Source organism: Pinus tabuliformis, chromosome J (genome assembly GCF_031772625.1).
Source record: "Pinus tabuliformis cultivar Carrire ecotype Pingquan chromosome J, CPIR1, whole genome shotgun sequence".
Lineage (NCBI taxonomy): Eukaryota > Viridiplantae > Streptophyta > Pinopsida > Pinales > Pinaceae > Pinus > Pinus tabuliformis.
Window position 1 is genome coordinate 838,774,422 of NC_142295.1, and position 24,287 is coordinate 838,798,708.

The following is a 24,287-nucleotide window of genomic DNA, read 5'->3' on the forward strand; positions in this document are numbered from 1 at the left end:
TGTGAGATTGGATTCTCATTTCTTGAGAAATTTCATTCATGATGTTGTGAAGGTGAAGATTGATGTACTTCAATATTTAATAAAGACATAATTTTTGTGGTGTTGATGTGTCCTAGATCTGCCCAAAATTGAATAAGGGGATCTTAGGTACACCATGTGTATGTTTGTGATGGCGCATGATTCTTGATCTTGTTTTTGTTTTGTGTCTAGGCTTGACACTAACCTTCATGTGGTATCTTTCTAATATGGTACACATGTACCATACAACACATGAACAACTTGCATGCACATAATCAATTCCATTCAAGCTTATGTAATCAAGCAAACTGCAAGCAATCAAGAAGCAACAATACATAATCCAGTTGTCAACAAAATTTCTACATCAACATCCAATCAAGCTGTCATCTCCATCAACAATTTTTGCAGCAATTCAACAACAAATTTTTGGAAATTGCACTTGCACCATTTCTAATAAGCTCAATACAAAACTGTAACTTGCAAATCAGAATTTGTAAGTTGGCTTGTAATCAAAGACAAATTGAGTTGAATTTTAAGGGTGCATTCTCGGTTGAAACTAACACCCGAGCTTTGAATTGATAGAGAATCAATTAAACCCAGTGAATCCATTGTTTTTAACTGTCATTCAAATCATTGTAAGCATTTCTCTTGGGTGCATTTTTGATAGTATTCGACACCCTTATTTTGATCAATCAAGAGTGTAAGTTCAAGCAAGTGCAAAACTCTCAACATCAAGCGAGCGTGAAAGCAAATGCATGTGAATTCTAGTATTCTATTCTTCAAGTGAGCAATTTTTTCAAGCACGACTTCTATGACAAGCGAGTCTGACTTCAAAGTAAGCAAGGAAACATGGCGACACACATTTAGTTGTCCCAAATTATTCACAATTTAATGATATCATCAGCCGATGACATGGTGCACATCAACAAAACCACTCTTGCCGACATTCAAGTGCATATTCAACATGCACATGAAGCAATTGAGTTCCTTCAACTAGAATCGCAACTGCAGAGAATTGAGTTGCAAGAGAAGCGTGTTGCTTCCAAGTCTTTTCTAGATACAACTGATTATTCGAACTCATTCATCCAACCAGCTTCAAGTGTTGAAGTTGTTCCAGTGCAACTTTCTTCCAAGCCCATCATCAAGCCATGGGAAGAAATCCAAAGTAATCGAAATTGACACAGTTAAGATATGTCGAAGATAACGACAACTTACATATCCCTGATTATTCAAAGCCCATTCAGTTCGTCAGTGCCGGATTACTTGAACATATCACCTCAGCAAGTTCTCTACAAGTTGGAGACCAACTTCAATGCACACAAACTGAAGTTGCAGACAAATAGAAATGCACACAAACTCAAGTTGGAGACAAACCGAAATGTTCTCATTGTCAAAGAACGAGTCATCTGGAAGATCAGTGTTTTGATTTCCATCCTTTTCACCCTTGTGGCCAGAGAAATGTTGCAACCAACGACAGTCAGCCAGATCGAAGATAAATTATTCATGGATTGATCCCTGGGAATGGTCATCCACAACCAGAAGATTGTACAAGTTTTACAATCGAATTCACTCACACATATTGTAGCCAATAGTCAAATGAAGATGACACTCTCATGCAGTTGAAGGAGGGAGTACACCAATGAAACTCTCCTACACCTAAAGGGGGGGACTTAAGATATCAAACGCAGATGATTGTCTCTCCTTTCAGCTGACAAAGGGGGGAAATGTCAATGAAATTGACAAGTGGTTGTCAGACTGAACGTTTCGACAACATCAGCGAAGCAGCCAATGGGCATCTTCATTAGCCAGTGGGTGATCATCATCAGCAAACACGCCAGTGGGCATTCATCAAATTGTGTCAGTGGACATCAGATGTTGTTTTCAAGCAAAGGAAAGCTGGATCCTTTTGTGGCTTTGCACATGATGGAGTTGTCAAGAAAAATTCAGAGATGAATCAGACATGTAGCTGATTCATGTTCTCTTAAGATTTGATTTTTTTCAGCATCCAACTTTTGCGGTTTTTCAGGCAAATGATTTTTGAGGATTGACTTGAAAACTTGGAATAAGGTTCCTTGGTCATTTTGGATTTATCATTGAGGGGGGGAATGTTAGCCTCACTCTCTTAATAATCAATTAATAAATCCAAATATCAAATTAAATTAATAAAATCATGAGAACTCCTCAAACTAAGGAGTCTATTTTTGGATGAGAGATTCTCTCCAACTAGCTCTCCTAAATTAGTGTGTAAGTTGAGAAAATGTCTCAACCAAGTGAGTCTAAGATAGACGCACTATCTTAAGACCAATTTCTCATGTATTTAAATGTATTATTAAATTATTTGAATAAGAGAGAATTAAATGAGCATGAGAGACCATATGATGGCTCGTTGCCTTTTCCGCCAGTTTGTATTTTGTGTGTTGTTGGTTTGATTATTGTGTGTTAATTTGTTGTGTGTGTTTAATATGGTTGAATGATTCTCCTTCAACCACTAGGGAAGTGAAGGTGTATAGGAGCAACAAAATGCATACAAACACATTCAAATGCATACATGGTGCAGAGAATTGAGCAATGGAGCAATATAAGAGGTGTTAATTATGCAAAAGGGGTAGAACAGGAGGGAGTTACAAGGGCAGAAAAGCTAAAATGGAGTTCGATCTCATACCATGTCAGGCCAGGAGGTAATTCCACATTTTCAATTATGTTTTTGCATTAACATTTCTCATGGATATATACATCGAGGGACAGGTTCTTGGGCTTCACCTCCCAGTGTCTCTTCATATTCATAATCTCCTTATTTTCTATTTACATTATTTTAAATGAATTTCCTAATCCCAAATATTAGGTGTCAACAACTTACATCCATGAAAATATGGCTCCTTATAAAACCAGGATGAAGCTATATTCCCAAGGTGAAAAACAAAAGAATTTAAGAATAGGAAACTCACATGAATTACAGTACCAAGAGGGGCTTGGTATTGGATACATTGTCGATCAGCACGAGTAAGAGGGGTAGCAAACTTTTGGGTTCGAAAATATGGAAAGAAGTACTCAATATGGTGATAATCATCCCAAGGGTAATAAGGGGTATTCATGGCTTCCATGATGTCCTCATCAGAATGGAATATGGGCAGACAGGAGGAAGATTCACTACATGATGCGGTGATGGTACCTAATTCATCATCCTAAGAAATAACGTTCACATACACATCATATGAAATGGTAGATGACGATATAGTAGATGGAAAATCTACCTATGTTGAGACCCGAGTTTCTGACGAAGGAGGTTCGATAGAAGCGCATGCAGAAACTTCAGAAAGGTTTTCTTGCGAAGAAATCAAGAATGATGACATGTAAAGGATATGGGATGTGGTGTCTGTCATATCAACATAGGGGGGAGGGATCACGATGGTGGGATTAAAGTCCCCTTGTTTTGGTGTACTAGTGGTACCAGAATCCATAGGTAGAGGAGTAGATGATCGACTACAAGTGGCCTCAAAGTCGCGAAGCACATGGAGGCAATCACGAAATTCATTGAGACAAGGAAAAAAATGGGAATAATGACCATAATGATTGCATAAGGCACAAGAGTAATTTGTGTGCAACGTTTTAAGTCTCTTGTCTGAATATGGTAAGGTAACTTGGACCTTAGGGATATTAAACTCAGGAAAAATTTCATGAACCAAAGGTTTGAGATGAGGAAGTTCGGGAAAATTATAGGTGGCATGCCCAACAACATCATACAAAGCACATGGATGTGTTTACTTTGGAGGCTTATGAGCTGGAGGTGCTTGGGGAGCCTTTTTCTTATGTTCCTTCTTCTTGGCTTTGCCCCCCTGTTTGGATTCTTTTGCAACAGGAGTGGTTTCCTATTGAGGTTGTCGTGGAACTGAAGCAGTGGCAGAGGTTGTAGGAACCGGTTGAACCGAGGTCAAAGCATGATATGGTCTAAGCTGACTAGGTAGAGTGTTCGTTGGGGGATCAATGTACCAAACTGGGATCCCCAAAGTCATATTAGGGAGACTCAATAAAGCCATGACAGGGACAAAAAGGATTCCAGGAGGAGGAAACAAGAAAGGTATCTATCATGCAGGGTAATTTCCTAGCAGAACAACTCCTGGATGGTTGAGACTTGGAGGGATAGTTCCTTGTGGGAACAAAAGGGAGGCACCCACAAAAGGAGGAGGTCATGGGGGGTGGATCCGAACGGATCAGATGAGATGGTAATAACAGGGTGCTAAGTAGTTGGATTTTGACTAGAGGTACTAGACTTCTTTTGAGCAGCCCGTGACACTTGTAACATGTAAACGTTCAAAGAGCTAGGCTCAGAGATGGGAGGGGGAGGACCAGGGAAAGCACCCAACAAGGTGGAATCCTTGTAGGCTCTAGGTGAAAAACTAATGAGAGGGGTGGCAGACTGCTTGGCAGACAACGATGAGATAAAGGGCTCATGGGAGGTTAAGGATGATGGCTTGTAGTAGGTCAACTGATCGATAGTGAAGATATTCCCATCATGGAGGAAGAAAATCTTGTGAAAAACTACAGATGCGATAACTGACATGGCGTATGTGTAACTACAACCCAAGAGAATGTTGTAATCTAGAGGGGCATCAATAAGCTCAATGTCTACATGAATAGTCTTGCCCACAAGAGTCACTAGACAATTGCGATACATGTTGAGAGGCTGGGAGGGGTGACCGTCCCAAGCACACAAGGTGATGGTGGATGGGGCCAGTTCGGCTGACTTGAGTTTCTACAAACAACAACAGACAATCACGCAGGTGGATGTGCTTTTTTCAATAATTCATCAGGAGTTGATGAAATTATGAACTTGAAATGGTATATGGAAAGCAACATATCAAGGTAATGGAGGATGTTCTGACATATCAATAGGAAAGACAATCAAATGATCATCTGAAGGATCTACTACTCGCAAAGCAGTTAGTAGAGATTTATTTTGAGATGGGAACGAATGGAGAACCTCCAACATCGACATGGCAACAGGTGATTATGCCAAGTCACCTTCTATATTGTATGTATGGGCAGCTCAGTTAGAAGCCACGTTATGGCGTAAAGGTCCCTTGGGGATCTTAGGAATTGAATCAACTTTAGGTTGAGGGATCTACAACAAACCATTTGGTGTCGTCAGAGGCTCCATAGATGCTTTGGTTTTGGTCTCATTTGCAAATGAAGATGATGGCTTGTCATATTGACGCAACCGAGTTTGCAATTTGATATCGAAGGTATTGACCTTGTCAGAATTCATCATGAAGATCTATTAGTCACCAGGACCAGAAGGTTGGGGACAATGGGCTACTTGACCTTCCTAAGGTTGAGTAGCAACAAATCCTTGCTGAGCGAAAGGATTTGTGAGTGCGGCCAGTTGAGATGGCGCATGATTCTGAGGCGATTCCTGCATAGGCAGTTGACCTCTAAAAGTTGCTTGGGCTTCCCACATTTGGTGCATCTGGGGAAGAGGGGACACTCATGAGTATAATGGCCATGTAAACCATAACATGCATAAGACTCGCTCGTACAAATAGCCTTGTTATTCTTGGGCTGGTCGCCCTATTGCTGGTTGTTGGTCTTAGGCTGGTTCCCCTGGGGTTCATTACCTTGGTTACCCTAGTTACCCTTGTTACCATTTCCCTTATTATTTTTCTTAGAATTTTTGGGATTGGTCACATTCTACTATGCATACACTTGACCTTGAGGTGGCGGTGGCTGCTAGGGCTGAGGATGCATGGGAGGCTGTGGTGCGAATGCCTGAGGGGCTCGAGTGCTCTGTGGTGTATTGGTGTAAGATGGTGAGGGGGCAATGGTTTGGTAGACAGGTTGAGTAATAGTTGGCCCTAACATCTACTGATTTGGTTGGGTAAATGGATAAGATGTTCTTTGTCCTTAATACATGTTGCTAGCAGGAGGGGATTAGTGTTGGAGGAACTAGTGCCCCCCTGCAGATAGTCATAACTGTGCTAAGTATATGGTGAAGGATGTGAAGTAGCTCCAACAATACCATCGGCGGCATGAGATTCCCCCGATGCATTGGCACCACCAAGATGAGGGAGGTATGGTATAAGGGAATAGCCATAATTAGATTGAGCATAAATCAAGTCATATCTTAGAGCAATCTGGAGAGCCTCTTCCTTTGTTTGAGGAAAGTGAGATGCGACATCTTTGGCAATAGGCACTAAAAGAGTCCTAAGAAACCAATTGAGGTAGACATGGTCTTCGAAAGGCGGAGCATGATACATTTTCCTCCTTCTGCACCATTCCTAAACATGATCAGAAAGGCGGGTGGTAGAGGACTGACGAAATGCATTCAAGAGCTCCGTACTATTTTCGTATCAGAGAGGTAACTGAAAATATGAAAGGAACTCTTTAGCAAGCATCATGACAGTTGAATGAGAAGTGGCGAGTTGGTTAACATACCACTTTTCAACATCTCCATTGAGCATGCATTGGAACAACCAAAGACGAATGGAATCATCGGTGATGGAATTGGATGAACACCACATATGGAAGGAGCAGATGTGATTGGTGGGGTTCTCTCCAGAATTACCCTCAAACTTGGGAATGTCGGAGAGAAGCTTAGTCGACATAGCTGGCCAAACAACATCATGGTGTATAGGGTCATTAATCAACTGGCTAAAATCTGGGAGGCTTAACCTAGCCATCAAAGGTAGCATTGGAACTTCCGAAACGGTTCATGTAACAGTTCCGCTAGATGTGACTACCGGGGTAGAACTAGAACCAACGCCAGGATGGTTTTGTGTACCTATAGTGGGTCCTGACATGATGATAGTATGTGGTGAAGGAGGCTCGGAATCAGATGAGGAATCAAATGAACGAAAATAAGATTCAGTATGGGGACTCAGGGGAGGATGAACTCGAACCCTGCGGGGAGGAGTAATATGCCTAAATAGAAACTGGGGATGAAAGCCTAAGAGTCTCCATGACAAGCGCCTTGATGGCTCAATGATTGTAAGACACAAGTGGCACATAAATGGTGAAGGGAGATAAACAAAATGTCTTTGTCTTTGTTCGAGGAGACAAATTAATTAAGTCTTGGCTTGGTGGTGTAAACCAACAACCCTTCACTCATGGTGTGCTTGTGTGTGCAAGTGTGCTTATTAATTAAGCCTAGATCCTGTTTGAAAAAGAAAAAAGATTCTTGAAATAAAATGAAATTAAAAACAAAAAATACATAGCAAATCAACTATATAAACCCTACCCAAACTGGGTTTGCAAACACTATGTTGGTTGGTGGTGAAATCGACTGAAAACACACAAAAAAGGCCAAGAGATCTAAGCGTCAATGTGTTTGGGATCAAATGACACTATGCTACTGGAAAGTGGTGCAGCAACAACAAAAACCAGTGAGGAAAATCGCTGCAAAAGATAGGGCGATGGGTGTGAAACCTAGGGCAAACAGTGGCACCCTAAGGCAAATGACCAAACAAGGTTTTAGAGGGAACTTTGTATGGACACAACCTATCTTTGAAGATCTGAAGAAAGAAGGTACAAATTTGGAAAATATGGCTGAAATATCTACAAAAACTTAGATGTCTTACTCATCTAAACTCCTCCTATAAAGGTGGAAGCATACTAGAATCCTAAAGGGGCTAAATTCCACTTCAACGAGTGAAACATAGTAGATTAAGGCCTAAGTGGGTTAAGGGAGTGGTTAACCAACCCAGCAGACTCCTCTCAGCAAAACCCAGAAAAAGATCAGAAAAAATCCCAGAAACCCTAAAATCACAGGTACTTACATGTTTAGGGGGATATTGCACTTTTTGGGCCAAAAAGTGCGTTCTTGACCTACAGATCGTAGGTTTGGGGCAGAAAAGTTTGATTTCTGCTCCTTAGTTCTCGGGTGGCAAGTCTCGGGAAATTTTTTTGTCTCTATCACTGTTAGTTCCTGTGACTTGTGGAAATAACCAAAAAACTTACAAAAATTAGAAATTTGACTGATCTAGGGTTAGAATGATAGTAAATGACATTAAGAGACTGAAAAAGAAAAAACCTAAGATGGAAACTAAAGGTCACCCAGTTTTTTGAATCAGAATTAAAAACGCAGTGGAGTCGCCAATTTGTTAAGTAGTATTCTTCTCGAAGGTGTACGAAAAGAAACCACTTTAGGCTTTGGATGAAAAACAACCCTAATAGTAAAAATGGTTGTTAAACAGTGTGGATCTGCATCAAATGATAGAAACAAAACCTGTGAAAGCCCTTATCTATGCAATAGAAATAGTTAAACAACAAAATGAAATAAGCAAATAAGAGTAAGTAACCCCAATAATCCAATGGAAACCAAATATATAAAGAATATACTTTATTAAATGGCAACTGTGAAGGGAACAAATAATGTTACCAATCCCCCTCTATGGGATGGGTTCTTGGCCATCCTCAATGTATTCAGATTTTGTAGAGTCTCTCTCCTCTATAATGTGTAAAACCTAGAAAACAAAATGTTTGAGCTCAATGAGAACTCAAATGGAAAAGAAAAATGGTGTGCAACAATGATAATAATCAGAGCTACAACAGTGAGTGCAACAATGAAAATGATCAATAGTGAAGAATGAATGTAAAACCCTTCTATTATAACAAAATTTTAGGTTACTCTCAAATAATGTAAAATAATAAAATATTATTAACCAAATTCTAGAATTTACCATTTGCAATATTTTATTATATTTGGTTGGAGGGAAAAAGTATTTATATTAGTTAAATACTTTTATTTAGAAATAATAAATAAATAAATGATTTATTTATCATCTCAAGGAATGTGGTTAAGGAATACTAAACAAATAATTATTTATTTAAATATTCCTAGGGAATTTAGTCAAACTTGACAAGGAATAATAACTAAATAATGGTTAATTAATTATTCCTAGAGAAAAATAAGATAAATAATGATTTATCTATTTATTTATCATGACTAGGTCAAATATGATAAGGAATATTAGTTAAACAATGGTTTTTTTAATTATTCCTAGAAGATAATTAAACAAATAATTATTTGTTTAATTATTCTTCATGGTTTTAACTAGAAATAACTTAACAAATGTGGTTTATTAAGTAATTTCTTATAATGAAAGCAATTTCACTAGGTAACATTGGCCCTACATGGTGTACTTCGATCCATCTAGTAATTTATGGCTATATGATCAATTTTTGGTGATAACATCAACTATATATATTGGTACCTTGATTTACCACAACACATGAATAACATCAGAGGCTTGACAACATTACTGCAGTAGCTACCTTATCAAAGGTTTTGGAGGAGGAAGGGCATGTGAGGGAGTGGGAGACTTGTTGTGAAAGATATGGCTCCCATTCCAAATCCTGTCAACAATCTATTTGCATACAATAATAAAGCATTCTTCTACATGGAAAATGTGACAACACTAAATTAGAAGTACTTTATGTTCTTTGGTTGTTCCTCATCTTCTTCTCCCATTGACAACCTGCCTCACTCATCAAAGCATATTTTTTTCTTCTATTTGTGTTCTCGGGAGAGATCATAAGTATATTTTGTATGAAAGTTTGTGAAAAGTGCGAGAAGATGGCCTGATTTCCTTTCTCGGGGTGATATGACATGCTATAATCACTTTGCTATGTAATTTCCTTTTCCAAGCCATGAAATAGAAGCTTATGCATTCTTTCTTTGGAAAAATAAAATCAATTAAAATTTGCATACCTTTCACCCTATCAAATTCTTATCAATCCAAAAGATGCAAAAAATCAGATACCATTCACCTTAAAATACCCCTTCGATTAGACACACATGTTTCAAGGACCATCAAACAGATATATATCAATATAGGAAAAAATAAGAAAGCAAAGTGCCATCACCGTTCTAATCTACCAAAAGCACATATCTCAATCAAGTTGCAAACAATTTAAAAACAAACTACCTTCACATGTCCAAAAGCATTTACAGATACTAATTAATTTTAATGTCGTTTAGTGAAAGGAAATGCCCAAAATATGATTGAGGACTCAATTGTCAATAATAACCAAGTGTAATTTAACTCTTGTAGACCCCATGCGTATGGCCAAAATATAAATACTTCCAAAAGGACTCTTATGGCACATTTTAACTACAGACTATGATTTATATGTCCAATTTAAAAAATAGGAAAGGAAACTACCACATAAACATTAAAAATAAAATTCACTTCATGTGTTAGACGTTGCTTTGGTGTAAATCTGTTGACTTGAGTGAGAAAAAACCATCCCAATTGAAGCTTGTGCCATCAAATCTTTGATATCCTTTCTAGCAAGTGAAGCATTAATCTAAAAATTAAAGGAAAACATTAACATTAGTGAGAAGAACCACATACTTATCCACAAAATATATTCACCAAAAAGGAACCACCTCTTCTTGCTTTTCATGATTAAATGGACCAACTCCATAGGAACCACACTAGAAGGCATCCAACACAAGAGTTGAGGTAAGGAATACCCTTATCTCCAAATTGTATATATGTGTTGAGGTAAGGGGTACATATAGTTATATAGGTATCTAATTATATTATTTTTATGGAGGAAATAACAAATTAATTTTTGAATGAAACACAACTACAAAAATATGAATGATTAGTGAAAGAAATTTACACCAAAAACAAGGTAGCAAAAAAAGGTTGAGTTATCCAGAACATTCACCATTTGAACTATTCACTAGACCTAAAGCCAAAAAGTACAAATTTAACATCAGATTCATACAAACAAATAAAAAAAATAAAACCAATAATTATTTATAAATGATACAACATATGGAAGTACATAAGGAAAGTGAAAGTAGAATGTTTTGAAAATTAACCTTATTCATTTTCTCACAAAACCTGGAAAAAATTTTGTAATCACTTTATTCTAATTTGTATGTATCATGCCTAGCAGCATATGATAAGTGTGTGATTGATATAATAGATTCAAGTTCTACAAAAGCATGATCTGTAAAATCATACTTATACATGTGTTCCCCTTTATTCATCTATACCAACATAATTGAAGCTCAATGCCTTCTCATATATCCAAAAATTTGATGTCATTATGGTAGTCAAACACCCATTTACCATACTTCTTCCTTATTCTTTGAACCCTTCCAATGTACCATGTTCCACAAGAAATACCTTGTTTCGTACTTCGAGGAACGCCTTTTCTTGTAGTATGTTAAGTGGAGGGAATTGAGTTGCTTTCAAACAACACCCCACAATCTGATCCAATTCCAAAGCCAATTGAAACACCCTTTTGTGGAGCCGTCTCATCTCTCCTAACGTAGGCCCCATTTCTCACTTTTTTCAACCTATATTTGGATAATGTCGGATTTCCATTCAACTCACTAACCAAACATGCTTTGAACATATCCTTACCATCAAGATCCACCACAGGTTTTATAGATTTTCTTACATTTTCATCAATGGAATCTAAAATTTCATGCAACTCGTGTCCCCACTCACTTTCCATTATTTGAAATTCACTTTAATTGTCTACCAATGAAGATGAAGATTTGAATATAGAGTTGGAACAACTTAGCGGAGAATCATCAACTACTTCATCCACAATTTGGAATGTTGAATCATTTTGATCCTCTGTACATGGTTTAACCCACCAAGAAGATTGAGTGTAATTTTCTGGTTTCATTCCAAGAGTTGATAAAATGTCTTGTGCATCCTTCAATCAAATCTTAAGGGCTTCTACAATTTTAGCATCTGTGGATATTAAATCATACTACTGCAATATGTGAATGTTTTATTTTGTTTCTTGGTGCAATCTATTCCAAATGATTTCTTCTTTCTTATGAGATTTATTAAAATGAAGCCCTTGGGGATTTTATTCTTCTTCAGAAACTCTATTAAGGGTTCTAACAACATGAAGCAAGTCAGTGAAATCATAGGCCCTCTCCATTCCAACTATCCCACCAAATTTTGCTAAAGAATTTCTCACATACATTTGACCCAGTCAGGTGCAAAACACATGGAAAGTTAGAGTATTGATCTCGAAACAATATGATCAACAAAACTGCAAAATGGAAAGAAATTTTCACATCTTGATATGTCTCTCTGCTAATGAATTTTATGTTTATATTAGTATGAGATTTTTTTTGTACCCAACATAACCATCATGAGAAGAAATGATGAACTCGTGAATAATTTCACACTCTTTCCCAAAGGTTCAAACTATGAGACAAAAATATGTCAATGTAGTCAACAACAATCATTAGATAAGTCTCTGTAGCTAGTGTCCTCTCTAAATTTCCACTTTTTGTACTTATCAACTCTTTCAAACACCTTTGAACATGCCTTGAAGAAATGTGTTGTTTGGAACCCAATTTTTTTCAATCCATCCTATCTATATCTTCACACTGTTGACACAGATTGTCATTGATGTCAATATGGCAATATTTGAGGAGCTAGAGGAAGCAAACAGAGCCATCGGAGGAAGCAAACAAAGCCATTGGAGGAAGCAGACAGAGCCATCGGATCCATCAGAGAGCTCATTGATTTCATATACACTATCGAGGGAAGAAAGACTTAGTTATATGCAAATACACTATCGGAGAGGAAAGGAAGAATTTATATAAGTATGCATAGAATTACCACTCCTCAAACTCTCAAGATAGAAGGACATATCAAGAAGAAAAATGTGCAATAAGTGAAAGATCACAATGAGAAAGAAGAAATGAATCCAACCATTTCTTGTAATTCATTGTTTGAAATTACCACTCCTCAAACTATCAAGATAGAAGGACATATCAAGAAGAAAAATGTTCAAGAAGTGAAAGATCACATTGAGCATCAAGAAATGAATCCGACCATATCTTGTAAAGGATTGGAAGAAATTACCACTCCTCAACCTCTAGAGATAGAAGGACATATCAAGAAGAAAAAGGTTCAAGCAGTGAAAGATCACATCGAGCATCAACAACAAGTTCTCCAACTTGTAAAGGATAATGCCACTTCGGTGCAAAATCAAACGAAACAACAGGTAGATCAACATCGTAGTGAAAAATGTTTTGATGTAGGTGATTGGTTATTTTTACCGCTACATCTCAAGCAAGCTATTTATGAGAAGGAAATGTTGGCAATATTACATGCACTTAAAAAATGGCAACCTTACCGAATGGGAAGACTCTTCAAGGATGAGGATGTGGAAGCATTGTTTTGTGTTATTTATATTATCCAACCAGATTGGATAAACGAAGCAAGGTATGAATGGAAGAAGGACGAAGAAGTATGGCCACTTATTCAAAATTTGCAAAAGATCTCAATTCAAAAGTTGCAAAAGATCCCAATTCAAGCAATATTGCCAGAAATTGAAGAGGAAGGAAAAATCATATTGGAACCTGGAGCAGTCACAGAAACAAGAACCCAACAGCTACGAAATCGATCAATTTCAGAGTATCTCATCAAGCGGAAGTACTTACCTACTAAATATTCCACATGGGAGGACAAGAATTTTATACAGAAGCATCAAGAACTACTCAAGCATTGAGGACAACGCTTTTTGAAGGAGAGGGGCATGTTAGCCCCCTATACTACTAGTGTAACCCCTTATTGTGATTAGTATAACCCACTTATTATATTGATGTACCCATTTAGTGCCCATATTGTTACTATTGTGCCCCATAGAAGCCCACTATTGTTATTATTGTGCCCTTACATTATTATTGTTATGTTGGCTCTGATTATGTTATAACCCCTTAGACTCCTATATATAGAAAGGAGGTCTTTTCATTTGTATCATCAAAGAATTGTTCATTTATGTAATGTAAAGGAGGTTGCCCCCTCGAAGAGGCTGAATTCTAAGGCGTTGATCTATCTTTTCTATCTTTTCTTGAGCTGGTTTCATAACATAATATCTGTCATGCAATCCTATTACATTGAAACCATTGTACAACCCAGTTAGCCTCCACCCTTCCCAAGGAATTTTATACTGAAGACCTAATGTTGAAGAATCATCCTTGAACATAAGTTGTCTACTTCTACTATCCCCATTCGAGGAATGACAAAAAATAGGCCCGAAATTGTTTTTCATGTGTTTCTTCCACATAGATTCTACCTTTTCCCATTGTTGATAAACAAAATTTGTATTGAACCCATTGCATGTTGGATGAACAACCACAACCAAAATATTAAGCTTTTCATGTAAAGGGATTGCAATAATAACATGTGCATAATTGCCAATAACATTGTTCTTAAAAGAATCTATTATAATATCATAGCCCACAACTCCCTCACCAACTCTCACCAAGAAATTTGAATGGCATTCATGTTCTTCTTTCATACAACAAAACCCCACCAATGTCACACTTTTTGTTACCCACCTAACATATTTTTTCACAATTGTTTCATATTCAACAAGGAATACAGGAATTGTGCCATCTATACCATTCTTGGATTTATAAGAAGAATAAACTTTTCTGACTACCCCAAAAATGTGCTTGTGCTCCCCTGGAATATATGCTAATGACTTTCTAACTTGCCTTAAAGTCGTAGATATTGAAGGACCATCCAGATTCAAGATAATAAAGCTATGTAATCTAGGACCTCCCCATAACTTTATCATATCATCAAGGGATATTTTGGATGTACTATACCTTCTTCCTAATTTTGCATGCATCAAGTTATGAAAGATATCCTTGACAAATTCCCAAACTTCATCTTTACCTTGCAATTTTCCTTGCTTATGTGCCTCACACACATCCTTCCAAAACCTAAAGACATCCTTCCTTTTTGTCGATTCAAACATATTTTCCTTTATGGATCTCATTATAATAGAGAGTGTAGCAACCTTTTTCCTCTCCCACCAAAGTGCTAGAATTGTTGATCTATGGTTAGTATTTGTAACCCTTGCAACATTCTTTAGTTCATTTTGAGTCAAATAGTCCAGTCTTCTACCTTTTCCTGTATCTTGTTGACTTCTTTTATTGGTGCACATTGATTCACAATAAGTTAGGGGAACTTTGAGATCTAAAATGGTCCTCCTAAGGAAATTATAAAATAATAGTGGAAATAATAAAATCATATTACATTACATCATCAAATTTTAAAAGGAAAAAAAAACTACTTTTTTCAACTTGTATTTTCAACTTATCTCCCCATTGGTTTACTCAAATTTTGAGCGGTAACACTTGTTGGATGTAGAATTTGATTTCTCATCCAAGGAGTACCCATGTTGCATACTTTTTATGGACCCTGCTACATGAAAAATATAAAATACATAAAAAACGTGATTGTAATCACATTTTTTCATGTATTTCTCATTTTTCATGTAAGAGGGTCCATCGAAAGTATGCAGCATGGGTACTCCTTGGATAAGGAATTAAATTTTACATCCAATGAGTACTCCATATTGAAATTTGAGGAAAACCTTAGGGAGATAAGTTGAAAATACAAGTTGAAAAAGTAGTTTTATTATTTTATTATTTTTAAATATTTTTACTTTTTTACACCAAAAATGGTGAATCATCCCCCATGGTTGACATAATCATATTTAATCCTATTGGTTCTTACAAAGTTTCTTTTGGTTGTACATTTTTCTTAGGAGGCCCATTTTAGACCTCAAAAGTTCTCTAATGATCGAATCCTAAAGTCATCACATTCTAGAACCAACTTACAAAATCTGCATGTTATTGAATCAAATGGGATCCCTCTTTCAGAAGCCCTCTGGCAATGAATATGTCTATATGTACCATCAATATGAAATTCAATACCCTCATAACATAGCATGATCTTGGTATGCTTCTCTATGGCCCATAATTTTCCACCCCTTTGATCATTCATTAGGACCTTTGTTTCCAATCTCTCCCCATTCCGATCAATATAAGGATACCAATACCCCAAACATTGTAGTAACAAGGGAGATAATTGAGCTATAATAAGATGACAACACAATAAAAAGAAAATATATTTGAAGTAAGATAAATAAAATAATATAAAAATTCATATTCCAAATTAGGCTAAACGGTTAATTAACACACCTGAAGTACAAGGATTTGCACTTGTAGAAACCATATGTAATACTGATGGTGATGACGGGACCAAGAACCTAGTCAAACTTTGATGGGGCTATTAGGTCCCTATAATAGTAGTGATTCCCACATTACTATTGTCGTTGTATCCCTTATTTTTATTTTTGTACCCCTGTTGTCCCCATTTTGTTATTATTGTACCCCATAGAATCCCACTATTGTTATTTTTGTGCCTTTATATTATTATTGTTAGGTCGGCTTTGGTTATATTGTGACCCCTTAGACTCCTATATATAGAAAGGAGGTTTTTTCATTTGAATCATCTAAGAATTGTTAATTTGTGTAATGTAAAGGGGGTTTCCCCTTGAAGAGGCTTATTTCTAAGGCGTTGATCTATCTTTTCTATCTTTTTATGAGATGGTTTCATAACATTTGGTATCAAAACTTTGGATTCTAGGGTTTCGTTGCTCCAAAAAAGGTCATTGTGGAATTTTCACTATAACATTTTCGCTACAAAGTTTCAAAAGTGAAAACAAAAACCCATTTGAGACGAAATCGCTCTGAAACTCGGGCCCAGATTTCAGATCTTGTCTCGCTGTAGTTTTGGAGATATAATATGAGGAAGTTAGGGTTTTTGCAGACCCCTGAATTACATTCCAAACAGGTGACCTTTGGAAAATTGTCATAGCTTTCGCTTTGAGCATCATATTGAATTTTCGTAAGAATTTACAAAAAGAGGACGGACCGTAGTGTTTTGGGTAACATGTTCAGAACCAAAGGTTGAAACAATGACCCATTGAACATCGTACAAGTTCGTTCTACTGAACTAGTCTGCACTCAGGTCATCGTGGGAGATTTGGAATAACTCCTCATTGGAGAATCCAATATTGATCAGACTTGTGGGGTTAGAAAGACTACTCAGAGGGTTACCGTAAGAAGAAATTTCAGACCTTGGAGATCCAAAACTACAGAGATACACCAGATTCAATATCGAGCTCCTACAAAGTGAAAAAAGGTGTGTAGTTTTTTTATTTTATTTTTTGAGTAAGCTTGGTTTGAAAAATTAGTTTGAAGGAATTCAAAGGGCATAGTGAAGCATTATTATCGGTAATTGATGCCTTGAAGAAAGAAAATGGAAACACCTAGTAAGCAACCTGGAAGCTCTAGCATGACTCATGAAGAAGAGGAAGAAATGCAACATGATATATCAAAATTACGAGACCAAGTGAAACAAATTTCACTCGCACAAAAAGTAACAGAAGCTAAGATGGATGGTTTAAAGAAAGACATAGAAGCTAATATGTATGGCGTGGAACCTAAGATGGATGGTTTAAAGAAATGCATAGAAGCTAAGTTGAATGACGTGGAAGCTAAGATGGATGGCGTGGAAGCTAAGATGGATGATTTAAAGAAAGGCATGGAAGATTTGAAGACAGATTTGAAGACAAATTTGACAAAGTTTCTACAAGAAATGCTTGCGAATGGCGAAAGGGTAGTAAAGCAAACTCATGATGAGAACAAAATAAATGTTAATCATGATTTCATAGACTCTAATGTTGGATCGAAGAACCAACATGTTCCAAAGATCGATATGAGAAAGTTTGATGGCAAGGATCCCAGAACATGGATACTACAGATGGAGCAATATTTCGATCTCCATAATGTGAAAAAAACACAAAAGGTACGCATTGCAACTTTATATTTGAAACCAAATTAGTTTGTATGGTATCGATGTCTTTTCTTTTGTAAACAAATTGTCACTTAGGCTATTTTTACTAATGAAATGATAACACATTATGAGGATACAAAAAGTAACATTTTTTTTAGCCAATTGATCAATCTCAAACAAAAGGGTTCAATGATGGAGCACATTGAGGACTTCCAAAAATTGAATATAAGGGTAAAAGATATTCCAGAGGAGCATAGGATTGATGTGTTCATAGGGACTTCAAAAGATAACATCCAACATGAGGTTCACCTTTGGGAACCAAATTCATTGGAGAAGGCATTCAGGTTGGCAAGAAAAATGGAAAGCAAAATTATGGCAACAAGGAATCCTACCACTCATAATCATAAAGATGGAAGTTTTGCTACCCCTAGCCATCCACAACCTACAAGGTTGACACCACAACAATTGGAAGAAAAAAGAGCAAACGGGCTTTGTTACAGTTGTGATATCAAAGACACTAAAGGTCATAAGTGTGCCAAGAAGAAATTATTTTACATAGATTGTGTTGGGTCCCTATAATACTAGTGATTACCCCATTACTATTGTAGTTATACCCCTTATTTATATTGTTGTGCCCCCATTACCCCCATATTGTTATTAATGTGCCCATAGAATCCCTCTATTGTTATTTTTGTGGCTTTATATTATTATTGTTAGGTCGGCTGGATTATATTGTGACTCCATAGACTCCTATTGTCAGGCGGAAAGAGTCGATAGTGCGGACACAACCAACCTCCCTAGGAGTCTAAGACTCTCTAGTGACAAACAAGACAAACAAGAGCAATCCTTCTCTAAACATGCATTTACCATACAAGAAATCAAGTGTTTAGATCCTACCTGTAGTCCAACGCTGTTGTAGTAGTCCAGCCTCACCGATCTGGATGAGATCCTCCTTCACTTCGAAACCTGCATTCACTAACAATCAAACGATTAAATAGCACTTGATAATCTCATAAGATAAAACATATTTAACATATAGACCAAGGAGTACATGAAACAACTCATAAATAACCAGTTATTGAGAAGAATGGACTCATTTGCATTAATAGGAAACAAAAGGAACAATTACAACCTGAGCCTTGGTGTTGTGCAAGTCCCTCCCAGGGTCCATCAAGAGTTCTCCTTTACTTTGACAAAGCTCACCCACTTCCAAATGAAACAAGAAAGGATGGGAATCTCTCCTCACAAGCTTCTAAATGGGAGTCCTAATTCCAGCAGCATCTACCCTTAGAAATGTTTAGCTTTCAACCTCCCCTCCTTCTGGCCCAATGCCTGTATTTATAGTGCTCAAGAGGAAGTTAATCAGGTCCACCATCAATGGGATAATCCCCTCTTTGGATGGGATAGCTCCTCTCTTGATGGGATAAGTTCCTCTTTCATAGGGGTACATGAACCATCTGGAGGCGCTCAATACACGTCGAACACCCTTCTAGAATGCTCTAGAAATGACCACAAGTAACTTTTTAAAGATGAAACTCGCGCCTTTTGACCTTTACAGGGGTATGCACCTGCCCCTTTACATACAGAGCGTACAAGAACGCATTTTTTGTGAACATTAGGTGCGTACACGCAGGTAAGGCCGAGAGAATCTGCGTACCCAGAGATAAACACATTTACAAAGACTTTCTCTCTTTTTGGAGTTTGACATGGAGAGCAGAGGCATAAGACTTGCCCAGGAGGATAGCATGACTGTTGATAGAGCCATACTAACTGTAAATAGCCATGGTGACATTTTTTAGTGTAACAGATTGCCCCCTAAAGTGCGAAGCCTGTAGTAGATTAGGGTTTTGTATTATCTAGGAAGGGTGAAGTGCTTTATCATTTCAAGGATTATCTCGTGGAGAGCCTAGTCAGAACCTGCAATTTTCAACAGAAAATACATGTATAAGATTATATCATCGCTGAGGTAGGCATTCCCATACTCAGATCAAAACTTTAACTAACAGACTAACTACTCTGATACAGGAATGATCTTGCAGTACATCATAATCATAGACTTGCGTAGACACAGTATGGACGCAGCCATCTGTTTATAATTGGTCTACTATATAATGAATACAAAACTCCTCGCAGCCTGGATGGTGGGAACTAGATCCAGGGTCTTCATTTCTACTTCCCGAATTGGTACGATTCTAGCCATGCGAATAAATGAGTTGATGTCGAACATGGTAGAAACCACTTGATTACCAGTCGATGATGTAAACTGTTAACAAGTGTGAGAGAGACCACCAGTAATGTCAATGGTTCTCAAAGTACCCAGTACAATCCATGAGATGTGAATGAATGAGTTGATGTCGAACATTTCACGGAATCCTTCGATCAAAAGTCAATGATGTAAACTGACGTCAAAGGCGAGAAACCTGCCATTGATGCATGCAGACTTCAAGGTACTGACGATTTCTAAGTCATCTCTCTAGATAATGTGCTGATGTCGATAGAAAGCAACCCGTTGCAGGCAAGCCCACAACACGAAATCATAGTCCAAGTTGGAGAAAATGTTGCTGTAAGGACTGACTCAGGGATGGTCCAAATGGATGACAAGTATTTTGCAGATGAAAGTTTTGTTTGCAGGCCTCTTGAACACATAACGACATAACAGATGGCTTGGTAACGAATGACTCAAAGTTAATCCCCGGAACCCGGCTGAAGACTTTCAATGTGGTTTGATCAACTGTGAGGCAAAGGATTTCCCAACCCAGGTGAATGAAAAGTGTCGTGTTCAAGAGTGGTAATAAGGTTTCCTCTGAGACAAAGGATAACAAATAGGCTCATTCTTCTCTCTTTTCCCCCACCATTTCTGGCAAGTACCTCTTTATTTTTTACAAGCTTGAGGAGGATAACATATGCTTGATTATAAGCTCATCCTTCGGATGAGTCCAACCTAGTTTTGATTCGAACCCTAGGAAGGAGTGGTTCGTTCCTATTTGTAATTGAACAGGCCCTTTACTGTGAAATTTTAACGAGCCCAGTATAGGAGAAACTCGGCGTTTTTCAATTTTAGAGAGTCTGAAAAACTTAAGAAGACTCTAGGTTGAACTTTTTCATAAATTTGTGTCCCCCAAGCCCGAAAAAGTATAAAATAATACCTGGGAGAACCGCTTGATCTTGCGACCAAGGAGTACTTTCATGATTAGTGCCACTGACCTGAAAAGTAAAAAGCGATCAAGGACACGTCGTTTTATTTCCAGTATCGAGTTTGAAACGACAAAAACCCGGCAATCTTTTCCTGTTTTTACGGTCAGAAAAGGGCTATAAGGGGACCGTCTTCTAATTCCATTTTAACGAGTGTAAAAGAAACGCTCGGCAATCTTTTCATATTTTTAGGAGTCAGAAAAGGGCTTAAAAGATGACTCTGATGTTTTGGTTCGTGAAAAATGACAATTTTCCCTCTAAATCCTTTTGTCCTGCACAAAAACAACACATTACTCATACCTGTTTAAGATAGGCAAAAATACATTGAAAAACATCTTTCCATGGTGAAAAATAAACAAACTTAGCATTCATTCATCCAAAAAACCTATAAAAAGACTTTTTACCATGTCATTTTTACCATTTTACTGTTGAGGTTGAGAAAAGGGCTTTTGGCAAGAAACTTCCCGTGGACATTGCGGAGAATCCGACCGTCAGAATCGAGCGCCGTCTCTTTCAGGTATTCCACAACATCCTCCTCTTCAATTTCATCCGTTTATAATTTCATTTCAAGTTTTAGTTTGATTTTTTAGGGGGTTTAGGGTTTTAGGATATGTTTCTCGGGGTACGCAGGTGCCCCATGGGCGACCTGCGTACCCCGACCTTTTTCGTATATAGGAAAAAGGTCGGGGTACGCAGCCCACCTTCAGACCAGCTACGTACCGCCGCTCTGTGTTCTGAACGCGGGGTGCATACCCCGTGAAACACGCATTTTGAAACCCCAAACTCCAATTTCAACCAACCAAATTTTATTTAATGAATTCTAACTATTGTTTTTTGGTGTGTAGGGTACTCACCATGCTAGATTGGAGAGAAAGAGAACATGAGGACGTTGATTTGGCCGCAATAAATCATCAACCTTCTATTGATGCGTTAAAAGCATGCGGTCTGTACAAATACTGGGCCATACCTGGCATGAGGGGCCAGGTGGCATTCCTTGAGTGGCTGGTTGAAAGGTGGAACATTCAGGATCAATGCTTCTACATCGGAGAGAACCAGCTCGAGATAGAGTCCTCCGACATATATTTTCTCACTGGCTTGCCTAACAGGGGCGAGCAACTCTCTCTATTCGGGACTAGGCCGGGTGGCCAATCCCTTACTAGTCTTCGGCTAGAGTGGTGCAACAATCAAAACCAGGAGAAGGGGATAGAAATCAAATACATATCCCGACCTAAACTTATGGTGATAGCCTTTACTGTTACCAGACTCTGCGGCGCAGCCGCCTTGCACAATGCCACCGGGTCCCAAATGCGGATGGCGATAGATTGCTACCGAGGCACCATTTTCAACTGGTGCGATGCTGTGTTGGCCAATATGAAGGGCCAACTGACTAGGGCAAAGACCGGACGATTGAAGACCTTTGGATATGGGCCTTTGGTTGTGAGCTTTGCCCTAGAGAGAGTTCCAATGCTGATCCCCCAGCATCTTACTGTTCCAGTTGGGGCTCCTCGGGAGCCTAAGTTGACGAGATGGGTTGCGGTAATGGCTCGGCATCCTGATGAGGGCGCGACAGTTGTTCGATTTCCTGATGGTTACTTTCACTGGCTAGAGGGCCAGGTCTTTGCTATTTAGGATTTTCCCTATGCCGGAATGGATTTTCAAAATGATCCGGACATGGTTCTTCCACAGCGAGAACAGTGGGATGACAGAGGTACTTCATTTTTCACAAGTTTTTAATTTATCTTTTTTTTTTGTTTTTTTTTTTATATATCGTCTCAAAACTGACAGTGGAAAATTTCCAAAATGCAGATGTAGGTCCACGGCGTCCGGCAAATCTCCGGGCTTTTGAGAGAAGAGTACCAGCTGTACCAGCACCAGCCCCACAGGATGCGGCCGCAGAGACATTAGCCGAGTTGGAACAGGATCTAGAGTGTCTGACGACGGATATACCAGAGACCACCATAGATGACATTCCTATTCAACTTCAGTGCTATGTGGTCGCAGTCCCAGGACCTTTTAGGAGGTTCCTGTGTAGGGTAGCGCGGGCAGTGGTCTCGTATAGAGAGCACCATCAATGATTGGCTAGTCACTCTTGTAGACACATATGACATTTTTGGTTTTTTGTACTTATCATTTTTGCCGATCATAAGGTGTTTTTCAACCTATGATCGAAGACGATGTATATTTTTGACACACTCCTATATATATATATATATATATATATCATTATTATCGGTTTATCTTGTTTAACATATGTGATGAAATGTTTTTTAAAATTACTTGCATGATTATCGCAAATGTCCGTCCAACATTCGAGAAGCAATTGCATCTGCTAATGTATTTAAAGACCTTGGAATATGCTGATATTCAATGTAATCAAATTCACGTTCCAAGAGACGCACTCTCAAAAACAACCTTAATAACACAGGATTTCTAATGGCATATACTCTATTAAGCTGTAATACAACGAGTTCAGAATCTAACCTCACAATCAAACGTCGAATTCCAAATGAAATAGATTCAGACAATAATTCAACCACTGCACTGTATTCTGCAATGTTGTTCGTTGTTTGACCAAGGCTCACCCCATGCATAGAAACTAACTCGTCAGAGGGCGAATAGATAAGCCAAGCTGTGGAAGAGATATTCCGTGTACTACGACAAGCACCATCGGCAAATCCAATGTATGTTTGGAGAGGCGTCGACATCTGCAATATCAAGAGTAAAACCAAGATAAGCCAGAATAACGACGAAAAACACATTTTCTAAGCTAAGCACACTATCTAAACTAACAAACATACTAGCTAGAAAGAAAACCTAACCTAACTAAAAATTCTCCATACCCATCATTTAAGCATAATACCTCTTAAGGTAAAGTCCATTTCTGGGTTTACCCAAAGAGTCCCCATCAAAATCTACCAGCTCATAGGCGCCTTTTGCTAGCTTTCGCTTTACAATGTAGGGTCCATGCCACATAGGAACGAATTTTCCAACACCTAGCTTATCGTTAGCTTGATCAGGCGGAAAGAGTCGATAGTGCGGACACAACCAACCTCCCTAGGAGTCTAAGACTCTCTAGTGACAAACAAGACAAACAAGAGCAATCCTTCTCTAAACATGCATTTACCATACAAGAAATCAAGTGTTTAGATCCTACCTGTAGTCCAACGCTGTTGTAGTAGTCCAGCCTCACCGATCCGGATGAGCTCCTCCTTCACTTCGAAACCTGCATTCACTAACAATCAAATGATTAAATAACACTTGATAATCTCATAAGATAAAACATATTTAACATATAGACTAAGGAGTACATGAAACAACTCATAAATAACCAGTTATTGAGAAGAATGGACTCATTTGCATTAATAGGAAACAAAAGGAACAATTACAACCTGAGCCTTGGTGTTGTGCAAGTCCCTCCCAGGGTCCATC